Source organism: Pteropus alecto, unplaced genomic scaffold (assembly GCF_000325575.1).
Source record: "Pteropus alecto unplaced genomic scaffold, ASM32557v1 scaffold21, whole genome shotgun sequence".
Taxonomy (NCBI): Eukaryota; Metazoa; Chordata; class Mammalia; order Chiroptera; family Pteropodidae; genus Pteropus; species Pteropus alecto.
The window spans coordinates 16,306,729-16,311,996 of NW_006436282.1; the positions used below are offsets into that span (position 1 = coordinate 16,306,729).

A 5,268-nucleotide genomic window follows, 5' to 3' on the forward strand; every position below is an offset into this window, starting at 1 on the left:
GGGGCGGGGAGCGGCCGGGAGGGGCGCCTGGGCCACTTTTTGGTTGGCTGCCTACGGGTGCTGACGGCCCAGGCCCTTTTTAAACTTGGTCTCTCCGATGCCCTCCCTTTTCGGCAGCGGCGCGCGACTCGGTGAGTGTCCTCTGGCTCGACGCCGGGCCCGGCCACGTGGCCTGGGGTCTCCCCGGTGACACTTAGTAGGTGCGCCCCTCCTTGTCCCCGTTCTCGCCTCGTCCGGACCGCCGAGCCCGGGGAGCCCCCGGGATGGCCCCTCTGAGTGGGGACACCCCCGTGGAGCCTAGGGTTCCCCTCCCCCAGTGGCCCGCGCGCCACTGGGATCCGGGCCACGGGGAGCTTCACGCTCCTTTCAAATATAAAGTTGCATTTCGAGAACCAACGGGCCCAGGGTGGAGGCGCAGAGCCCAGGGCGGTGTCGGGGTTCTTGGCGCACCCCGGCCCTGCCTGCCCGGGGGTTCTGGTGACTCCGACAGAGCCGGTTTGGGAAGTGGGTGAGGGCACGATCTGAAACGCTTTGAGCTTCCGTGGGGAGCGTTGTCATAACGGTGTTAGCAACAAGCCGAGCTAACTTCGCCCACACAGCCACGTCCCCGAGCCCTTCAGTTGACACTGTGCTGGTAGTTGGGCTTTTTTTTTTTTTAAAGGTCTGGGGTGACTCTTGGCGGGAGCGGATAACATTTTCAGGGAGTGAGGCCACCTTGGTTTTCTGTTCTGGGGAGAATCTGAACCACTGGAGCCCACCAAGGTAGAGAAACGTGCAAGGCTGCCCTGGAGAACCTTTCGTCTCAAGGAAGCACTAAATTTACGCGAGGCTCCTGTCGGCATCGGGGGGCATGTTAAGTATTAGTTACTGGTGGTATCCAGTAACTGCTGTAGACAGGGTTACTGTCCAAATTTCGTGGAATTTGTAAAGATTTAGATTTAGAGTTCTAAGTGAATGAAGGAATCATTGTAACTATCATAGGTATCACTTAGTAATCTTTTGAAATGTGAAGCTTGTGAGGTTTACATGTTGGCCTCAGAGTTGTGAAAGATCTTTTTTACTGATGAGACAACCAAGTAGGATGTCAGTCTTATCACTTCATATGTGGGATATAAACCTAAAAGCAACAAATGAACGGGACACAGACTCATGGACAGGAACTATAGACTAGTGGTTTCCAGAAGGTAGGGAGTGGGGAGGAGGGGGGTGGTGGACCGGATATAGAGGGGGAGGGAGAGGGTGAAGTAGGTAAAAGGGATCAAATATATGGTAGCTGAAGGAAACTGGACTTTGGGTGGTAAACACTAGAATATACAGATGTCAAATTATAATGTACACCTGAAAATTATATAATTGTGTTAACCAATGTCACCCCAGTAAACAATTTGAAAAAAATAAAACAAAAATAAATAAATAAAATAACAAAATAAATAAAGAGGAAAAAAGGCATAGTTATAGGCTGTGTTCCAGGCAACCCCCTTCAGCCATCTATACAGACCCAAAGCAAATAGACAATATCCTGCCCCAATACCTCAGTCTTTTGTGAATAGCCCTACAACACAGGGAAATACAATGCCCAGGTTTTATTTTACAGTTGCCTTAAGTGTTGAGCCAAACTTTAAACATTCCATCTAAGAAAGGGAGGTGGGCTGAGAGACCCGGGCATCTCTTCAAAGAGTGGGGTTTGAGCCAGTGTCTATTTAAGGACTGAGCAAGTGCTGAGGACTGTTCTCAACTCCACCCCTGGGTAAACAAGTTTCCAGGCTTCCTTTGCTTTTTTAACTCTCTTAAAGATTTGTTTCAGTTTTTCCTAGGCAAATACTGTTGCCAGTAATGTTTATTTTTTCTAAAACTGATATTCCATGCTAATGTAACAAAGTGAGGAAGATGGTGACTGCTGACATTCTAATAAGTGGAATCCTAGAGTATAGGGACTTATTGAACTATTCATTTTACTCCTGGCCAGATATTACAGGAAATTCCCAAGTGTCAGGAAATTTGCAGAACGTAGCTTTTTAAAATAGGAATTCTATTCAAAGGTAGCTTTTCATCAAAGGTACCTAGTAGGTCGCTGTAATAAAAGTCACTATCAAAACAAAGTTACCAACTGATATTCTTAACACTGTTCTCATTTTTCTACCAGGCTCAGTCCAGTTCAAGATGCTGACAAACCAGGTAAATGGAGAGAATTTGGACTGAGTTATTAAATAGTTGAATAGAATTCTTGGCCAAGGATGAGAACTCTAATCTGATTAGATATGCTTCTGCTCTGATGGGTTAAAGGATTTACCTGAGGCCAACTTTATAAGAATTTATTAAATGCAGTCACATCCCTTCCCACTTTAAAAAAGTTTAAGTGATTGATATTTAATCTTTCAAAATGTTTATCTTTTCCATTGGTGGCCATTTTGATTTTGAGTCTTCCAGAAAGAAGGCTGAGGTGATGAATTGTTAAGATTTTAACTAAAAAAAATTGTTTTCATGTCAGAACATTGTGTCTGAGTTGACAATGTAATATGTTGGGGAATTTTATTACCTACAGTTTTGTAAAGTATTTGTTTTCTTAATAACACGTCTTATTTAGCAGTTGCTGATCTAATTACCTGCTGTGATACTTCCTTTACAGGGCTGGTGCTTGAAAAACAGAATTGTCACTTCAAAGAAGATAAGGTGTATTTGAACATGTGATGATTGACATATAGAGAAGTTTTCGCTTTCTTTGTCCCTTTCATGACGGTAGCAGGAGTAAATTTTGAGAAGTTGACAAATCTCCGTAAGAACATATCTGCCCCAAAGAGAATTTATATAGAATTCAATTCCATTATTTAAAGGAGCTTTTCTATCACCCAGCCCCTGCCTGCAATTTGACAAAGTAACTAGATTAGCTATTCTACTATCTTAAGACAACTTTGTCAACTGTGCTTTAATTTACAAAAGTTATTTTAAATTCAGAAGTTATTTTGACTGTTCTAAGTTATATCCTTCATATTTGACCCTTTTGACAGAAAAAAAGTGGATTCCCCAGGGAAGGGTTAGTTGCAAAAAGGCACGAGGGAGTTTTGAGGAGCCGTTCTTAATTCTGGTGGTAATTGTGCTTTGGTAAAATTTGGGATGAGTTTTACTGAATGTAAATTAAGTTTCAATAAACATGACTTTAAAAACTTAGCCTTTCTGGCACCTTTATGACATTTCCAATGGAGTCTATGGGAAGGCAGTCTTGGTTCAGCACTTGACTTCCTGAGATGTTAAACGTGGCAAAAACATCAACATCACTTTGGGGTGTAAGTCACGTAAGTGACTAGTACACACAGTAAACACCTGAGAAATGGGACCAAAAGGTATATGTTGGCTCACTTATCAAGGATGTAAAATTATTATTTATGGGAATTTCAGGCAACAACATATTCATCGTCATGGCTGCATTTTAAATCTCACCTGTGGGGTGGCACTTCTCAGTCTCTTAATCCATTCTGGTGGCCACACGGCAGGCAGCAGGAAATGGAGTGTAAAAGTTCAGTTCTGCCCGTTCGTTAGCACTGCTTTGGGTTCCTCCCATCCTCACTTTCCACATTGGCAATATTCTCTTCCAAGAAAATGGCTTGGCCAATACCGGCTAGCAAGGGAATTATAGAAATGAAGTGAGGTGCTAGGTGCTAAGTCATTGGTCTTGTGTCATCTTAAAGCTAGATGCATAAGTCATGTAGTTTACTCCTGAAAGAATCAATCCAAACTATCCCTTTTTCTCGGGATAGTCAAGGATGTTTTTGAAAAGAGGGATGGGCCAAGCATTGAGCCATAGTTCGTTCTCTAGGCAGTAGGTTAACCTGCAGAGCCTGTTGATCCCTCCCCCCATGACTGGGTGCTTCAAATAGCTGCTTGGTGCCAGCTTACCCGGAGGAGCAAGCTGCCCCTCGGATACTGTCTTATGGTTCCAGGTTTGATACATTCCCTGTTCCATCTCCCCCAAATCATCCCTATACCATGGCAATCCAGAGTTGTACAATACCTTAGTTAAGTAAATAAGTAGCATCACCAAAGAAAATGGGATGAGTTTGAGGCACTCGCAAGGCTCTGCGGTCAACGTGCCCTCCTTGACACAACATGCCACAGTGGAGCGGAGCTAAATCAAGTGGAAAGATGCCAATGTGACTATTAAATGACCAGTCTATTCTTTTGTGCTCAGGTACCCTGAGGAGAAATTAAGAATTAGTTTGAATTAAATGTTTTCAAAGAGGATTTATTAATTCCAAGGGAGGAGCCTGGGCATGAAAAGACTCATGACTATAAAAGGATGATTGAAATGCAGTTTTATGCTAATGGTTACGATTTCTTTGAAAACGTGTAATTCCACATTGAATTAAGAATTCCAGTCACTAACCTCAGATGTGACTTGCCCAGAGACAGTTATTCTATTGCTGTGTCAGTTCAGGTCGATTGAGTCCGTTTGATTTTGAGAACAGGGATATCCCATGTTTGACAGGTACTCTAATGTGTTCCTAAGCCCTTGATTACGGGTAGTTTTTGTTTCTTAAAAGCAAGCAAATCTTTGTAGTTCAAGTGAATATTCCAAACTAAGATGTACTTTTTGAGATTCCTAAAACTTTAAATATTTATATAATTGGGAAAATATTTACTGTGTTCTCCCTGTGTGTTAAGTTCTGTGATAGACAATTCCTGACTTTGGACTTTACACAATGTGACTTGCCCATATCACTGTGTAAGATGAAGCCGGTTAGAATGTGCCCCAGTCAACTTCTGTTACAAGGAATAATTTCACTTAATATCTGAAAGATTCCATTGTGAGGACAAACTGAAGCATTCTATCTGTTTGGCCCCCGCCCCTACCCCCACTACCCCTGTCACCACATTTCTGGATGATTTGGGGCGGCTTATAAACAAATAGCAAACAATACAATAATTAGAAGAGGGAATGAAAGCTCAGCAAGAAGAGAACAGGGTTATAAAACAAGCCATTCAACCTCGTGCTTTAAGCTCCTGCCAGCTTAGCTCCGAGCCTCCCAGGAGCCAGAGAAAAGAGGCAGTAGGCAAATTCGTTATTTGGCACTTGAATATAAATTTAAAATGGAGGAAGGGACGCGGTAGGGGTCATTTGCATTCTAGGCTCTTTGGAACCCAAGTGAGAAGATGCTTCTTCCCCTTCATGATCTCAAGTACCTTGAAAGAAGAAAAAGGACACAGAAAGTTGTCTGGATAACTCAACTGGGATCTAGAGACAGTGGAGACTGATGCACTCGACTCTAGCGAGTC

The 5,268-nt window shown here is 43.0% G+C and overlaps 1 long non-coding RNA gene and 1 other non-coding gene across 2 annotated transcripts; both read left to right on the forward strand.

The window, feature by feature from the left end:
- The first annotated feature begins 44 nt into the window (after positions 1-44).
- LOC107195675 lies at positions 45-3,165 on the forward strand. Its single transcript, XR_001516885.2, has 4 exons — positions 45-131; positions 662-762; positions 2,144-2,175; positions 2,627-3,165. It is a non-coding gene; the product is annotated as an uncharacterized LOC107195675 (long non-coding RNA).
- LOC112479973 lies at positions 2,226-2,299 on the forward strand. Its single transcript, XR_003046394.1, has one exon. It is a non-coding gene; the product is annotated as a small nucleolar RNA SNORD93 (small nucleolar RNA).
- Positions 3,166-5,268: the final 2,103 nt, after the last annotated feature.